This window comes from Trachypithecus francoisi, unplaced genomic scaffold (genome assembly GCF_009764315.1).
Source record: "Trachypithecus francoisi isolate TF-2019V2 unplaced genomic scaffold, Tfra_2.0 Lachesis_group0, whole genome shotgun sequence".
Taxonomy (NCBI): domain Eukaryota; kingdom Metazoa; phylum Chordata; class Mammalia; order Primates; family Cercopithecidae; genus Trachypithecus; species Trachypithecus francoisi.
The window spans coordinates 41,050,232-41,068,993 of NW_022681453.1; the positions used below are offsets into that span (position 1 = coordinate 41,050,232).

Below are 18,762 nucleotides of genomic sequence, written 5' to 3' on the forward strand. Positions count from 1 at the left end.
TTCCAGCTGACTTTACAACAGAACCCCATGTGAAAATGTTAAGTCTGCAGCACCGTCAGTGTTTCAACTCATAAAGAAGAGGACAGAGGCACAAAGAGGGAACAGAACCTGCTCAGGGTCACACAGCTAATAAGAGAAGGTGGTAGTGTTGTTGCTGAGGCATTTAGGTCTCAAATCTGTGTTCCTGATTGCAAGGCCACACTGTGCCTGAGGGAGAAGGTGGAACACTCCGTGTTTTCTGGAAACCATGAGGGGCTGGTCACTCCGAGGACTGTGCCGTAGCAGCCCTCGGCTCTCCCCCTCCTTGAATCCACAGAGAGGAGATAATCCCTCATCCATCTTTCACCCAGCCTCGCGTGGTCCCTATTGGCAGTGGCTGCCTGACACGGCCTCTGAAAGATGTCTAAGACTCTGCCAACCCAGTGTTTAATGCATGCAAAGCCTTTCCCAAAGAAGTCACTTAAAAAGATTACACAGGACAGAATCACCCCTCCTGCCTCCAGCTTAGGGAGTCTTTGCAGCTGGCCTGGAGCTAAGCTAAGGAAGCAGAGTCTTTAGCAGCCTGAAAATAAAGTGAGCCTTCATTTGAGAAATCACTCAGAACACCAGCTGCAAGAGCTCTGCCCATTGACTCATTCAGCAACTCTGCTGTATATGTGAGTGCAGGCACTGCAGCAGACTTTAGGGATGGACTGAGGACATGGTCCCTGCCCTCCTGGAGCTTACATTCTAGGAGAAAGGCCCCACTCCCACAGGAATGCCCATTTTACCATGTGATTCTCCCCAAAATGGGGGGTCCTTTCCCTTGCTCGTCCCTGAAGGACAGCTCAGACGCTTCTTCACTCCCGCTGCAAGACTCGGGATGAAGGTCCTGGGAAAGAGGGTGTTTCATTTACTTTTCTCTTTAGCTTCCTCTCTCTCCTCTTTCTGAACACCCTCCTTGCTATCTGGATGGAAGAAGGGGCAAAAGGAGGAAGGAATCAAATGCTCATGAATGAAGAGAAGAAGAAAGGAAGAAAAAAGTTGAGGATGAGAGGAAGGGAAGAGAACAAAGTAAGGCTGGGGATGACGACACCTGTGGCCAATCCAGGGATGGAGGGTGGAATGAATGTGAAGCCACCGAGGACCTGGATGTCCTCTCCCTTTTACCAAAGTCCTTCAGGCACTGAGAGGACTGGGAAAAGGGAAGAGGACTGACAGATATGAAGAGATTGAGAAGAAACCTCACCTAACCTTGCAGTAGCATCCCCCAAGTTCACCAGTCTGCTCAGATGTTTTTTCAATACGAAATACTTAACAATCCTTCTCACATTTGTCAGTAGCTTATGGCAGAGGTCAGCAAACTACAGCCTGTGGGATAATCCCACCTGCTGTCTGATTTTGTAAATAAAGTTTTATTGGAACACAGCCACTCTCAGTTCTATAATGTCAAGGGCTGCTTTCACACTACAACACAGAGTTGATTAGTTGCAACAGAGACTGTGTGGTCTGCAAAGTCTAAAATATTTACTAGCTGGCTGCTTACAGAAAAAGTTTGCCAACCCTTGGGTGTTGTTTCTAGGCTCTTGAGCCTTCAGAGTTCTAAAATTGCTTATCAATTCTTCAGCACTTCCTTTAAATCCACTCATCAAATATTTATAGAAGCCTACTGTATTAGAATATTCTCTTTGTGTTGCAAGTGATGGAAAACTCAGCTCACGTGGACTCCAGCTAAAAAAAGGGGGAAGAGGGTTCTTGTTTCCTGTAACTGAAAAGTCCAGGGATTGAAGGACTTCAAGCATGGCTGAGCCCAGGGGCTCAAACAACAGCAGCATGAAAGGGCGGTTAGAAACAACTTGCTTCTAACCAAGAGAACACAGCAAAGGTGATGAGTTGTCACTTTCATGATTAGGTTACAAGAGATTATAACCTCCATCTTGCTAGCAGACTCTCTCTCTTGCCCTCTCGGCTTGCACACTCGGATGAAGATAGCTGCCATGTTGGAAGGGCCCGCGTGGCCAGAAATGGAGGCAGCTTCCAGCCAACAACCAATGAGGACTGAGACTCTCAATCAAACAGCCCTCCCAGGAACCAAATTCCACCAACAACCATGTGAGCTTGGGTGCAGATCCTTTCTCAATCAAACCTCCCGCTGAGCCCCAGCTATGGCTGACATCTTGCTTGCAACCTGGTGAAAGACCCGGAAGCAGTGGCTGAACTGTGCCCAGATTCCTGACCCATGGAAACTGTGAGATAATAAGAATGTGTGCGTGTGTGTTTAAATATATTTAAATTTTTTGTAGAGACGGAGTCTTGTTTTGTTACCCAGACTGGTCTTAAACTTCTGGCCTCAAACGATCCTCCCAAAGTGCTGGGATTACAGGCATGAGCCACCATGTCTGGCCATGTATGTTTTTTGGTTCTTTGGATTTTTTTGAGACAGAGTTTCCTTCTGTCTTCCAGGCTGGAGTGCAGCAGTACAATCTCAGGTCACTGCAACCTCCGCCTCCCGGGTTCAAGCGATTCTTCTGCTTCAGCCTCCCGAGTAGCTGGGATTACAGGCATGCACCACCACGCCTGCCTAATTTTTTATTTTTAGTAGAGATGGGGTTTTGCCATGTTGGCCAGGCTAGTCTCGGACTCCTGACCTCAAGTGATCCGCCTGCTTTGGCCTCCCAAAATGCTGGGATTACAGGTGTGAGCCACTGCTCCCGGCCCCATGTATGCTGTTTAAAGCAGCCAGGTTTGTGGTAATTTTCTATGCAGCAATGAATAATGAATACATACCCTCATCTCTGAGAGAGGCTGGGAAGGTAGTTTTTAGCCTGGTACATTGCCATCCCCAACAAAATTGAGGTTCCCTATGAAAGAGGAGGATAATGGATATTACTGTGAAAGGCACAGATGTGTCACAGAAGCCACTGAGGCATGCCCGGGAGGAGAAGCCAGCGTCTTAGATCAGGACAGTGGCAGTAGGAATGGAGGGTAGTGATTGGATTCCTGGTTCCTGAAGTAGCAGCAATCTTATTTCTTTTAGAACAGGCTTGCCTTCAGTTATTACCAGTTGCCAAGGTCCCCTTAGCTCCTCTCATACATGACCTGGTTCCTACACAGAGTTCCAGAAACAGAGCTCAAATCAGAAACCCAAGGCATTGCAGGAAAAACAGACTGGGCACAAAAACCACTGGCTAGTTCCAAGTCACACCTTTCCTCTCCTTCCCTGCTATTCAGTGGGTTTCTGGTAGTATGATTCAGTAGAATCTGGTAGTATGGCAAAAACCTCTTTCCTGGAGAGTTGAGAAAGTCTGTGATTCCAGATGCAGAAATAAAACTTATCCTTTAAACTGTCTGCAGAAATGAAAAGAAACCCAGGTCCCTTTAAAAATGTTTTAAAAATATACAGAGTACAGATTTGGGGGTCTAGACATGAATTTTATGGTTAAAAATCCAGCTAACCCAACCCTTCTGAGTCTCTACTTGGGGAGTTTGGAAAATGCATAATTTTAAGGGAGGCTGAATTTATGAGCGTTGTAGTTATAGCAACAGACACTTCAGATTCTGGGAGGCAGGTCCATGAGACTGTTACATAACAGTCAACTTTGTGGTTAAAAAAAAAAAAAAAAAATGCAGGGAACACCAAGGCTGCTAAAAATACATATATAATAGAACCAAAAGAAGAGGGAGATGGCGGGCAAGAGGGAGAAAAATGAAGGCTGCAAAGGCTTTTTCAAAGAAGAACATGATGAATCTTTTTGTGAAGGGGCAGGAGCTTCATTTTGCAGGCTTGCTGCTGCCAGCTCAGGCATGTAGGGAGAAACTCATCAGACAAAAGAGCAGACAAAAATATGGATGCAGCACTCGGGGGCCTGCCAAGCTGAGGATTAGGAAACAACAGAAAACACATGGGTTGTGGAGGGGAGAGCTGCCTTCAGAGGGAACCTTGATCTAGGGAAGGCCAAAAAGAAGGCGTGGGTCAGGGCTGGGGTGCTTTGGACCCTGCAGTTGCTGTTTTCTCCTCTCATTTTCCTAGTTCCAAGGCAGTCCCTACTATCCCAGGGAACTGTTCTTTGGAAGGAAGAGAAGTCAAAGATGCATCTCCCCAAGACTTCAGAAATGATGCTCTCTACCATGAAGCACAGTCTCCATACTGGTACAGGATTGGAATCTCATGGTGCCCATGGTGTTGTGATTGTGGAACAAGATTGGAGTCTCATGGTGTTGTGATCATGGACAGAACAGCCTTTTGAATCAGGCAGCAATAGTCTTGCCCTGGCCTCCCACTTCAAAGGATCCCCTCTGGCTTTATGCCTCCTCAAAGGGGCAGAAGTTTAAGGAGTCCATGGGACCAAAGAGATGTACCCATCTAAGCCCCATGCCCTCCCGCTTCTAAGTCCTGGTCTGGGTGCCTGGAATCCTTACTTCTCTGCCCAAGTAGCTCTAATCTTGTTTCCAGAATGTGCGTGGGCCTCTTCCCTTCTTTCTTTGTTGGAAGTCCAAACCTGCCCGCCAGCATGTGCACCCAAGTCTGAGAGTTGACTTAGGGGCAGCTGTTTGAAGGACAGTGGGGATGAAACATGGATATGCAGGCTGGAGTGTCCACAAGCGAGAGAGAGAGAGAGAGAGAGAGAACACGCATGAGTGAGGGACGTTCTTCACAATGCAAAATGGAACCAGCAGTGGAACAGAAGGGGAGTGGGTGGAGTCAGGGGCTGCTCTCCCTGCAAGATCACATATGGGTGTGGAGGACCAAGGAGCCCGAGAAATCTAAAGTCCATCCTGGTGTTGCAGGGCATTAGGAAGATACATTTGTCAAAGTTGGAGGGTAGAACTTATTTTACATAGCATTTTTGTAGTGGGATGGATAATGTTTAAATACTTAGACACAACTTTCACAAGCCCCTATTTGCACTCTTGCCACAGGGGCCAGCCTGAACACGGAGCTTGTGGTTCTGCTCTGCTTAGCTCCCATCATCCTGGCAGAAGGAGGAAAAGCAGTCGGAGGTATCAAACCCCTTCCTACTGTGAAGTCAGACACTAAAAGATAATTCGGCAAACTATAAAAAAAACAAAAAGCCCACTGGACCCTTGGCTGGAGTGCAGCAGGGCCATCACGGTCATCCTCCATTGCACATGACACATGATGACTGCAGAGTCATTATTCTGCTCCTGACATGTGCCCTCTCCTCCAGTGACTTCAGCCAGGGGCTCAGGCTCCTGCAAAGGAGCCCCTCACCCCTCACCTGCCCCCCAACTCCCCGCCTCCTCCTGAGCTGGTCCACATAGCTGAAGCAAAAAGCCATCTCCTATCTCAGCTTCAGACCCTAGCAAGAAAAATCAATAGCAGTTTGGCCCCTGGCCAGCCCTGTGTCACTCTGGAGAAGCCAGTTTTATTTGCCACCCCCTAGATGAAGCCAGGGCACCGGAGCCTTTACACAGAAGGAAGCCCAAATCCTCTTCCTAGGATGATCTTGGCATGCCCTGATTTACAACCTCAGGGATCTGCTCCAGCCTCAGGTGCCCCAGCCAGGCTGTCTCCAGCCCGAGAGATAACTGAGCTGCCTGTTCAGCTGTTCCTAGGCAAAGCAGTGACCTCAGCTAGAGCCCCAGGCCCATGTGGGCGTGCCTGGTAAATGGATGGGATGGGCCTCTGAAATGTCTTTGCACGTGGGCTCAGAGAGCCTCTGGGAGAGGATTCGCCCTATGGGAAAACAGAGCCGGGAGCCTTAAGCTTGGCCTAGTAACAAAGCCTTGATTGTTAAGGAGAGCGCATATACCATGAGGTCTCCTCTTAGGTTTTCTATTCCAGCCTGGCTTCCCGTGGACTAGGGTAGGAGGCAGGAGGGCCATAAAGACTGCAGGGAGAAAAAAGCCACAAGTTTTTAATTAAAACTCCATCAGGCCTTTCTGAGGGGGAATCATGTTTAAGCCTCCTTTCCCATACCCACTTCCCTCAGGAAGACACAAATTAATAACAACATTGACTTAGTGCTTATGTTGTACCAGGCACCGAGTTAAGAACTTAGATCCATTTTCTCATTTAACTTTTACTACTACAGCCGGATGAAATAGTACATTTTTCATCAAGTACATTTTATGGATAAGAAAGCCAAGACACAAGGAGTGTCACCCAGATAGTAAAAAGGTCAAACCAGGGTTTTTTGTTGTTGTATTTTGTTTTGTTTTCTTGAGACAGAGTTTTGCTCTTGTTGCCCAGGCTGGAGTGCAATGGCATGATCTTGGCTCACTGCAACCTCTGCCTCCTGGGTTCAAGAGATTCTCTTGCCTCAGCCTCATAAGTAGCTGGGATTATAGGTGCCTGCCACCATGCCTGGCTAATTTTTGTATTTTTAGTAGAGATGGGGTTTCACCATGTTGCCAGGCTGGTCTTGAACTCCTGACCTCAGGTGATCCACCTGCCTCGGTCTCCCAAAGTGCTGGGATTACAGGTGTGAGCCACTGTGCCCGGCCCAAACCAGGGTTTCAATCTTGGCCGTTCCACTACAGCCTCTTCTCTTTACCACTGAATCATACCAATCTGGTCAATTCTGGGATCTGAGTGGATCAGCTTTGAAGGAGAGTGGGGTTATATAATGCATTAAAAGATCAGGCCATGATTGTAATTCATAGCTTCCATTTCTTCCATGTAGCCAGCATGCAAGAAAACATTAGACTTGGGTATCAGCAAGTGGTAGGAGGAATTAAAGAAATCAGAGCTCACCAAATTCTCTGGTTTGAAACTGAATCTGCTATAGCAGTCTGAATAGCATCCCCCCAAAATCTGTATTCACCGGAAACCTCAAAATGTGATCTTATTTGAAAATAGCCTCTTTGCAGATATAATTAGTTAACAAGAGGTTATACTGATTTAAGATGGGACCTAAATACAACAACTGGTGTCCTTATAAGAAGAGGAGAGGAATACACAGAAGATAAGGCCATGTGAAGACAGATGTAGGGATCAAAGCAGGGCAGCTACAACCCAGGGAGCCCCAAGGACTTCCAGCAACCCCAAATGCTAGGAGGAGTCAAGGAAGTATCCTTCCTCTGGCCTCTACTGGGAGCATGCTCCTGTCAATACCTGGCTTCATGCTTCTACCTCCAGAACTGTGAGAGAACACATTGCTGTTGTTTTAAGCCATGCACTTCATGGGAATTTGTTACAGCAGTCCGAGAAAATTAACACACAAGTTTAGAAAAGCAAGGATGTTCCATGTGGTCCAAATGAGCTACCAGAGTTGTCTGTGTTGCAGTTTGGGGCCCAAGTCCCAGCTACCAAAAAAATATGACTGGGCTTCCTATTGGTCATTACTCCTCGTATGCATCTCTCTCTTAGATTGGTAGATAGCCATCTTTTTTCTTTGGCTGCCCAGCACTCATTTTACATTCTGATTTTTCCAGAAATCTTCATCTTTCATTCTAGATTACTTTTGGGGGAATTATCTCATTTTTGGTTAATGAGATCTGCAGGGAAAGTACTGCATCATGGGATGGGATCATATCCCACTACAGAACTCAAAGGCACAGTCCCTGCCTCTCTCTAGCTTAATGTGTTGGAGAACAGGTCCACCATGTAAGCTCAGGCCACTGGATTTTCTTTCCTGGGCTACTGTATAATGAAAGGTCAAGAGTGAGGCCATTCCATGCAGGGTGACATGCTCACAGAAAGGTTTCTGCTTGGAGACTGCTGCTGTGATTCATGCCATAGCCTCCAACATTGCCTTGGTTTCTGTTTCTATCCAAGTCTTATCCATTAGTCCAGAATCCATTTCCCATTCTAACAACATCCAGATTTCCTTTTGGAAAATTACCTCTGTCATTGTATGAGCATCTCCTACATGTTAGCTAGAGTTGATTTCTGTTGCTTGCAACCACAAACTCTAACTGATACACTGAAGAGACTCATGGAGAGGGGACCCTTTGGCCTGAGCAGGACTTAAGTTTTGAAGGGCATCTGGACAAAGAAAACAACAAACCATAATACTATAGCAACTTTATCCAAATACCTGTATCACCGATGGGAGTGTATATTGGTCCAATCACTTTGAAAGTCTGTTTGGCAGAACAGACACATGAAAAATAGCTCATCATCAGTGACCATCAGAGAAATGCAAATTAAAACCACAATCAGATACCATCTCACACCAGTTAGAATGGCGATCATTAAAAAGTCAGGAAACAACAGGTGCTGGAGAGGATGTGGAGAAATAGGAACACTGTTACATTGTTGGTGGGACTGTAAACTAGTTCAACCATTGTGGAAGACAGTGTGGTGATTCCTCAAGGATCTAGAACTATAAATACCATTTGACCCAGCCATCCCATTACTGGGTTATACCCAAAGGATTCTAAATCATGCTGCTACAAAGACACATGCACACATATGTTTATTGAGGCACTATTCACAATAGCAAAGACTTGGAACCAACCCAAATGTCCATCAGTGATAGACTGGATTAAGAAAATATGGCACATATACACCATGGAATACTATGCAGCCATAAAAAAGGATGAGTTCATGTCCTTTGTAGGGACACGGATGAAGCTGGAAACCATCATTCTCAGCAAACTATCACAAGGACAGAAAACCAAACACCGTACGTTCTTACTCATAGGTGGGAATTGAACAATGAGAACACTTGGAGACAGGGTGGGGAACATCATACACTGGGGCCTGTCATGGAGTGGGGGAGGGGGGAGGGAGAGCATTAGGAGATATACCTAATGTAAATGACGAGTTAATGGGTGCAGCACACCAACATGGCACATGTATACATATGTAACAAACCTGCACGTCATGCACATGTACCCTAGAACTTAAAGTATAATAATAATAAATAAATAAATAAAAGAAAGTCTGTTTGGCAGTATTGACTAAAGCTAAATATATGCATAGCCTGTGACCTGGCAACAATTTATACATACACACATGCGCGCGCACACACACACGTACATGCACACACATATGTATATATCCCCAACAGAAATGTTTGCATATGTTCACCAAAAGACATGAACAAAGATGTTCACAACAGCACCATTCATAAGAGTCCCAAACTGGAAACTACCCAAATGCCTATCTACACTAGAATGGATAACTAAACATTGTATGCGCTATATCCATACAATGGCATACTACACAGAAATGAAAATTATAAGCTACAGCTGTATTCACTAATGTAACTATATCTTACAAACCTAATATTGAGCAAAATAAACTAGATTTTAAAAAGTCTATATGATTCCTTTTTATATCAAGTTTTAAAAGAGGCAACCAGAATCTATAGTGTTAGAAGTTAGGATAGTGGGGCCAGGAGCGGAGGCTCAGGCCTTTAATCCCAGCACTTAAAGAGGTCAAGGCTGGCAGATCACCTGAGGTCAGGAGTTCGAGACCAGCCTGGCCAACAGACAAAACCCCTGGAGAAACCTCATCCATATACAGAAAAAGACATACATCGTAAGTTACCAAAAAAATACAAAATACAAAAAAGTCCAAAACTACAAAAAAATTAGCCAGATGTGGTGGTGCACAGCTGTAGTCCCAGCTCCTTAGGAGGCCAAGGCAGGAGAATCACTTGAACCTGGGAGGCAGACATTGCAGTGATTGGAGATGTCCAGCCTGGGCAACAGAGCAAGACTCCATTTCAAAACAAAGAATTAGGATAGTGGTTACCCTAGGGAAGGGGGGCTACCCTTGCTAATGGAAGGGGGCACAAAGGAGACTCTCTGGTGCTGGGAGTCTTCTGTTTCTTGATGTTGGTGCTGGTTACATGTATGGGTTCATTTTATGAAAAATCCATGGAACTGAATACTTATGATTTATGTCTCTTTCTATATACATACTACACTTTAGTAAAGCTTACCCAAAATATCTTATTCAAATTCCTCATGCTCTCCAACAGATTATTATACTATACAGTGGATGACACTTGAGGACTCCTGCCCACTGAGGATTCCTGAAAACATAGCAGCTTCAGGTCCTTGGGGGGCACCAGCAAAGCAGAGATGGGAAGTCACAGTGCCCTGCATCAGGCACAACTGTACCCAATTACAGGGAAAACAGCAGTGGTACCTCCTATACCAAGGGTGCCCAGAATAAGGAGGCCAGAGCAGGAGAAAGGAAATAGACTGGTTTATGCCAGGAGATACTGACTGTTCACATTTATGAGCACATATGTGGCACCCTAATGACTTCTATAAATACTTACTAGGGAAAGATTCAGTAAAAAGCCTGGATCCTGCCTTATAAGTTGGGGGGCGAGAGCCGGCAAAAGCCTGGTACATGTCACTGGGTCTGGTCTGGCAACTCAAGGGAGACAGAAGCATCAGGGATCTTTGGCAATGCCACTCCACAAAAGTCAAAGGTGACAATAAACAAAGAGTTTGGTCAAAACAAAACCTACAGCTTCCAATGGCCCAGTCACTGCAGGTTGGGAAGTGTCTGATATCTTTGCACATTTTAGTACATTTGATTCACCCAGCATCCCTATGGGATAGGTATGCTAGGGGGAGAAAAGCTTGTATCATTAAGTGGTAGGGTATAGAACGGTAATTTTAAGAACACACATACTGAAACTAGACCCGATTTCAAATTCTGACTCTGATAGGCTGGGTGCAGTGGCTCACGCCTATAATCCCAGCACTTTAGGAGGCCAAGGTTGGTGGATCCCTTGAGCCCAGGAGTTCCAGACCAGCCTGAGCAACACTGTGAAACCTCATCTCTACAAACCATGCAAAAATTAGCCAGGCATGGTAGTCCGTGCCTGTAGTCCCAGCTACTCGGGTGGCTGAGGCAGGAGGATCACTTGAGTACAGGAGGTGGAGTCTGCAGTGAGCTGAGATCATGCCACTGCACCACTATACTCCAGCCTGGGCGACAGTGAGACCTTGGCCAAAAAAAAAAACAAAAGAAAAGAAAAGAGAAAAAAAAATAACCAGGTGTGTGCTTATAGTCCCAGCTACTGGAGAGGCTGAGGTGAGAGGTTTGCTCGAGTCCAAGAGTTTGAGGCTGCAGTAAGCTATGACTGCACCACTGCACTCCAGCCTGGGTGGCAGAGTGAAATCCACATCTGCTGAAAAAAAAAAAAAAATCTTTTTTTTTGTTTTTTGTTTTTTGTTTTTTTTGAGATGGAGTCTTGGTTCTGTTGCCCAGGCTGGAGTGCAATGGCATGATCTCAGCTCACTGCAACTTCCGCCTCCTGGGTTCAAGCAATTCTCCTGCCTCGGCCTCCCGAGTAGCTAGGATTACAGTCGTGCACCACCACGCCTAGCTAATGTTTGTATTTTTAGTAGAGACAGGGTTTCACCATGTTGGTCAGGCTGGTCTCAAACTCCTGAACTCAAGTGATTCACCTGCCTTGACCTCCCAAAGTGCTGGGATTACAGGCGTGAGCCATCATGCCCAGCCCTGACTCTTTTACTTATTAGTTATATAGTGTTGAATTTGTTCCTTAATTTCACTGAGCCTCAATTTTCTTTCTTTTTTTTTTTCTTTCAAGACGGAGTCTATCTCTGTCACCAGGCTGGAGTACAGTGGTGCCATCTCAGCTCACTGCAACCTCCACCTCCCAGGTTCAAGCGATTCTCCTGCCTCAGCCTCGCAAGTAGCTGGGATTACAGGTGCCTGACACCACTCCCAGCTAATTTTTTGTGTTTTTACTAGACATGGAGTTTCACCATGTTGGCTAGGCTGGTCTCGAACTCCTGGCCTCAAGTGATCTGCATGCCTTGGCCTCCCAAAGTATTGGGATTACAGGCGTGAGCCACTACGCCCAGCCGAGCCTCAATTTTTCTCATCTGTAAAATGTGAACAATAATATTACCTTCCCCATTATATGATTGTAAAGATAAAACAAGATAATGCATATGAAGTACTTAGCAGAGTGCCTGACCTACAGAAAGGACTCAGTGTTATTGTTACTGGTTTTCTCATCATTTTTTGTAATCTTTTTATTTATTTTAAAGAGAAAATGTAGAATATTAAGCAAGAATGGCATTTATGATTTATCTTTTGTAAACTTTAAAATGGAGTCGGTTAGCTACAATACTCTGTGATAAATATTTTTGAACATGCTTGTATTGTCATGTAACTCCTCAGAATCAATAAAGATATTATCAATTCACACATGCCCAGGACATAATATCTTAAATGCTGGCCACCTAGCCCCACTGGTTCACAACTGCTGAACCCAAATTGTTTCTTTCTGTTAGGATCTTATCTGGACATTAATCCCTACAGCAAGTGGGAGGGAAGGGCATGGCCTTTTTTTTCCCAGAGGTGCCGTCAATGATAAGAGGAGAATGAAGACTCCTAATCGATTCCTATCAAGGAGGCTACAGGGGTACTTGAGAGGCAATGGAAAGGTCATTAAGGACACTTTGGGGTAATTTATGGAGTCTCATTATCTCTTCTCGCAAAAATACATAAAATCTGGCAAACTCTTCATCTGTTTTGGAATAAAAATATCTAAGAGAATAGAATATATCAAGAAGGGCCAAGTGGATGTTTTCATCAACCATGTGACCCCATCTCCCCTGGAGATTTTGGCCAGGTGTGGTGGTTCACATCTGTAATCCCAGCACTTTGAGAGGCTGAGGCAGGAGGATCACTTGAGGCCAGGAGTTAGAGACCAGGGTGGACAACAAAGTGAGACCCCCCCGCCCCCAGAAATAAAAAATAAATTAGCTAGGTGTGGTGGTGCGTGCTAGTAGTCCCACCTACTCAGGAAACTGAGGTGGGAGGATTGCTTGAGCCTAGGAGGTTGAGGCTGCAGTGAGCCAAGATTGCACCACTGTACTCCAGGCTGGGTGACAAAGCAAGACTCAGTCTCAAATAAATAAATAAATAGGAGATTTTCTCTTTGCTACCATTCCTAACTCGAATGGCCCATTTGTAAAAAACAAGCAGAAGGTGTAATTACAGAGATATTATGCATGTCTTATATTTCTAAGGTCCAGCATCTCTCAGTGTGTGCTGTGCACAAGTAACTCAGCAAATAGGGTTCTAGGAGGAAATAAGTGTGAGGACATTTAACACTATTATTAAGGACATTTTGTTGTTGTCTCCCCAGCATAGTTCCCTCACCTTCCATTTTTCTTTGGGGACTCATCCTCCCCTACACTCTGACTCTAGAATCTGGCTAGAGTGTCATCCCTCCCTCTAGGAGTGGAGCATGTGGTCTAGGCCTCAGTCAATCAGCAAGTCATATTTCCCTAGTCACAGTGACTGGTTCAGAGGGGAATATGTAACTCATTCAGAACCAATGAGACACAATGAGGTTTTCACAGTGGGTGCTGGGAAAAAGGCAGATGTTTCCCATTGGTTTACCCAGTGAGATGTGATACTGGAGCTATGGCAGCCATCTTGTGGTCACTAGGTGAGAGCCTGCCTGAGCCTGGAACCAGCACAGAAACAAAATGAGAAAACAAACAAAACAAAACAACAACAACAACAAATGGATGGAAAGCATGTGGCAGCTACAAAACTGCCCTTCTCAGATCTCCTGTGATGGGGAAAGTAGTTGACTAATGGCCCCAGCTGCTGCTCTCCAAATGTGAATCTACCACCACACTGTGACCAAGACCATTTTTCCCATGGCTGCTCCCAGACAGTGAAAAGAGCCCAGCAGGGACACTAGGGCAGATCCGTTTCCGCAGGAGACAGGTCCATAGCCACACCAGACTGCAAGGGAGGCTGGAGAATGTAGCCTTTATCTTACTTAGGCAGTCATGCACCCAGCTAAAAACTATGAGCTTTTATAAGAAGGGGCAAAAGGATATCGTAGACAACTAGAAATCTCTGCCACTGAGATTTTAATTTTCTGGACATAATCACAGATGGTTCCTCCCTCTGGTTCCCTTTCTGCCTTCTTCTAATTATTCCTGTGCAGTCTTTCTTTACCATGCAGCGTGCTTACCTCCCATTCCCCACACCACCATCAAAGTTCATGCTTGGTTATCTTTCTCCTACTTCTGTAAAAGTAACCTCTTGCTTTTTCCCTCTCTGTGGCAAATTCATCCTGGCTCTGCCAACCACATTCTTAAATGCTGCTTTGTACACACTTCCTCCTGTTTCTTACCATTGAAGCCCCTTGTCTATGGGGGGAAGAACAACCCTCTTTGATCTTTTTTTCTGGACTCTCCCTAATCTGGCCTCTTTCTGACTACTTGAAGCTCATTCTCACCATGACCTGGCAAACTGGAGCTGCTTCTCTTCACCAATATACAGCTCCTCACCAGTTTTTTGTGTTTGTTTTTGTTTTTCATGTTTATTACCTGTTGTTTACCCCAGGTCCTCTCTCTTTCTTGACCTTCTCCTGGACCGTTGGTCTTCTGCAGATAAAGAACAGATTTTCAGACTACCTCAAGCCATTACTCCAGTGAATTGCAAGGACACATATAACATATTGATAACAGGGATCTCAAGAGAAACCAAGAAAGGTGAACTGCTGAGCTTCCTGGAGTCTGGAATAGACTTTGGAATTTGACAAAACAAGTTGGTTTGTTGGTTAAATTGTGGACTTTGGAATCCAACAGGCTGGGTTTTTGAGGCTTGGTTCTTCCAGTTACTAGCTATGTGACCCTGAACAAATGAGTTAAGCTTCCTTTCCACATTTGATAAGTAGGATAAAGATAAAACCACCTCTATAGGGTTGTTGGGAGGTTAAATGAGGCGATATATATAAACCACTTGGCCCAGGGCCTAGAAACAGAAGGTACTCAGTAAATGCAGGTGGGTCTTGTGTTTGGAGTCCACACAGGAACTAGATCAGCTAGCCCAAGCTGCAGAGAGAGTTGAGGTATCCTCACTCCATTCCACAATTCTCACAACCCAGTTACTCTGTCTCCACTTCACTGTGTCTTCTCTAGCTTCTTTACTATTTACTGATTCTTTTCTCATATTTTAGCTTCAGTCCTTCTGGATTGGCACTGCTCATTGTAGCACCTCTTGGGCACAGCATTTCCTGCCTGGCTCTGTGCCCCTGAGCAGCTCCTATTGGCTGTCCCTGGTCAGGGTTGCATACTGGTCCAATCATCCCTGGTGCAAAGGAGAGGACATCCTTGTGGGGAGGCCGTGGACATGAAAGGAATGAGCCACAGGGTACATGTGGTGTCACAGATGGCCTGCTCTGCACTTCTACTTCCTAAAGCACAGGTGGGAAGAAATGGATCTTGTCTAAGATTTACCCTGTACCCAACTGGGCATTTATACAGAAGTCCCACTCATTCAGGACTGCATTAGAATTCTCCTGGCTAGGTTGGCCATCACTTCCTTAAAAAAAAATAAAAATTATATTTTATGACTGCATTGGCATAAAGAATATTTTCTAGGCTGGATTCATTGTTATGTATTGACTTTTTTTATATCTATTTTTTCTCTTGTTTGTAAAGGAAAATAACAACACTATCATGTACCCCTAACAATATCTGGGCCTCAGGCACTGTGTCTACTAGGCCTAATGGAGAAGTAGACCCTGTACCCACCCATTCAATAAATATGTATTGAACATCTACTATGGGCCAGGCACTGCTCTAAGTACAGAGAGTACAGAGGTAAGGAAAACAGAGTTCCTGCCTAATTGGCTTAATGTTCTAGTGTAAGCTCCAGATAATTCCTCAAAACCTCAAAACATGGTATGGCATTTTCTGAGGCTATTTCTCACTAGTAATTATGGGGAACTGGGATTAAAAGAGCCCTTCTTCTGTTGCTTTAACACTTGGACTTAGCAGGAAAAGATAAAATCACTAGCATGCTAATTGAACGGGCTATGCCTAAACAAAGACAATGTACAGTTCATCTAAGTTTCTGAGAACAATGGGAGGTGGTGTGCGCTTTCATCCTGTGCTCCTCCTTTCTAGGGCAGACTCCTTTGAGAGGCAGTGTGGGGCTGTGGTTAAGCAGCAGGCTCTGGAGTGTTCCAACTCCAGTCCCAGCTCTTCCTGGCTTCATAGCTTTGAGTAGATTATCCTTGCTCCACCTTAGTTTTCTCAAAAGTAAAATGTTTCTGCAGGACTTTCATGAGGATTACAAGAGAAAACTCATTTGTAGCATGGTGAGATCTCAAGAAATGTGTGCTATTAATTAATATTAGTGGCTGCCGGAGACTGTGAGGCCATCTATATGCTGGGACAAAGAATGGCCTAATCCATTAGCGATATTGGCCAAGGACAGCGCTTTTATTCTGTATCTGCTACCTTGAGAGCAGACTCGGGATAGAAGACCAGAGCACCAAGGCAAGAGCAATATTAACAATGGCCTCCATTTGCTGAGTGCGCCCTGTACGTGGGGTTTTTGCTGCTTACTTGAATCACAGTATTTCATTTAATACTCTCCAGTCAAGGGTAAGATAGGCATTACTGTCCCCATTTTACAGTAGAGAATGTGGAGGCCTACAAAGGTAACTAGATGGCATAGCAGAGGAGAAACTACAGCCGTGGGGACTGTTCTCCCTTGGGTTCTTCCCTTTTAGCCAGGGTTGCAGGTGGAAATAGCCCCCAGTGAGACTGCAGGGAGGACCTGGCTTGATGCTAGCATCATTTAAATCACATATTTAATGATTTAAATCACATATTTCCCAGTGCTAGTGGGCAGGTACTTTGTGGATAAATCATCAATCCAGGGAAGGTAGTTTCTGGCTACTGCTAAAATGGAATCCAGGACTTCTCAGGCACGTGACATTTCCCAGACCTGGGGAAAGCAGTGGAAGAACTCTGAACAGTGTTTAGCCCTTTCCCCTCTTTCTTTGAGCCAATGAGGCCATTCAGCGTTTGTGTTCACCAAGTCTCCAGAGTGGTTTTTGTCGCAGCTGCTGAAGACAATAATAGCAGCAGTCATAGGGAAATTTATAGGGGGAGTTCACATCTTCACCTCCCAAATTCTAAGTAAATACAAAGCTCCCACAAACCACATGGTATGTTGTTTAAATCCCTGTGCAGAATCCGTAGGTCTGGCCCCTGCCCACTTCTACCAGTGCTCTCCTCACTTCTCTCTGCCTGGCCTTTGCTCTCTATTAATATTTAACCGCTCCTAATTCCTCAAGAGCCTATTCTGATTCTCCTTTCTGTGTGGTTTTCCAAGATGCACTTCTCCATGGGATGCTGCTCCCCATCCAGAAATCTACTGTTCTACTCCCTCCCTCCCTCATCATCCTTTCTACCAGAAACCCTTCTCCTTCTATCAGTCCTTGTGTAACAAACCACCCAGATTTGGCAGCTTAACGCAACTATTCTTATTGCTCATGGTTATTTGAGGTGCTGTGAGTTGACTGAGCTCCACTGAAAGTTTCTCACATGGGGTCTCTCAGCCAGTTGCAGTCAGATGGCAGCCAAGGCTGGAGTTATCTGAAGGCTCAACTGGACTGGGCATCCAACATAGCTCCTTCACACACCTGTCCCTTGCCTGGGTGAGATAGGTGGAAAAGCTGGCTATGGAGATGGTATTTCTGTGTCTTCTTGTGATGCCTTCCCATGGCTGGGTTGGGCTTCCTCAGAGCATGGTGGCCTCAGCACAGTCAGACTTTTGATATGACAGCTGATTTCTCCCAGAGCATGCATTCCGAGAGACCAAGGTGGAAGCTGCAAGGCCTTTTATGACCTAGCCTTGGAAGTCACACAGAGTCACTTCTACCACATTCTGTTGGTTATATAGGTCAGCCCAGACTCAACACAGGAAGGGCCTAAACAAGGGCATGAATGTCAAGCAGTGTGTCTCATTGAGAGCCATCTTGAAGACTGGCTGCCACACCTTCTGGTCTTTCCCCATTCTCTGCACATCATGTACACCCCTACCTAGGCATTTATCTTAGGACTTTATAGTTGCTTCTCTTCTGTCTCCCTGCTCCACTGTAAGTGCCATTGTTTAACTATTTTTGAGCCTTTGGTGCCTGGTCTTGTGCCTGGCACTCACTAAACACAATGTTACTTTATAGAATTGAGCCAAACTGTGACTTAGAGCTCCCCCAGCCTCAAGGCTCCAATCAGATGGCTCCCTCACCTCCAACTGAAAGAGGAGCACCCCCAAATTTGGACCCAGTCCAGGCCTGTTACCCTACAGACAAAACAAAGCACTTCTCTTTTTTTCCTCTAGGACGACAAGTTAATTCAGTTCTTGAAAAAGATGCCAACTGACAGCCCCACAGATTGAGAAACATATGTCTTCCTCCAGAGGGGCCTTGTGTGTGGAAAAGCATGGGCGGTTTCTGAGGAGGGCAGCTGGGCGTGGGCATACGTGGAGACCCAGCTGTGGACCTCTACTCTCAAGGCCCAAGCCCGCCCCACTAGAAACAGCCAAGGTGGGGAGGATGTTTCCTTAACAAAGATATCACCTCCGGGCACAATCTGACAATCTGCCTGGCTTCAAGCTTCAGTTCTGCCTGAGTTCTTCCAGCTTTGTCAGATTTTAGGTGGCTTGGGGTGGGAGGAAGAATGAAGAGGAAACACATCTTGTCTTGATAGTGAAGACCCAGGGAATGAATTCAAGGAAAGGATGATGGGATGAAGTGGAAGAAAACGAAGTAAGAGAAAATATCCTTCTTAGATAAGATACAAGGGAAGTGCTCATTCATTCCTGCCCTCATTAACTACATTCACTCATCTTTCTCCAAATTATGACCCAGACCTTCTTCTTTATTAAAAATAATATAACAAGAGTTATCAATTAGTGAGTGCTTGCTATAGGGCAGGCACTGTGCTAAACACTTTATGTATATTATCATGCTTAATCTGCACCATTCTGGGAGATGAGTGTCTTGCCTGTCCCTCCCCACTCCACCCCAGCTAAGCCATCAC

The 18,762-nt window shown here is 45.3% G+C and overlaps 1 protein-coding gene across 4 annotated transcripts in view; it reads right to left on the minus strand.

Moving 5' to 3' along the window:
- Positions 1 to 18,762, minus strand: part of SHQ1 (SHQ1, H/ACA ribonucleoprotein assembly factor) — a 377,353-nt gene that overhangs the window by 125,870 nt on the left and 232,721 nt on the right. For 3 of the 4 annotated variants that reach the window (XR_004436966.1, XR_004436967.1, XR_004436968.1), the window contains exon 13: positions 14,251 to 14,307. The exons of the other annotated variant lie outside the window; for it this stretch is intronic. The gene's annotated coding sequence lies outside the window, so the exon portion shown is untranslated. The remainder of the gene's footprint in view (positions 1 to 14,250; positions 14,308 to 18,762) is intronic. 4 annotated transcript variants of the gene reach the window in all.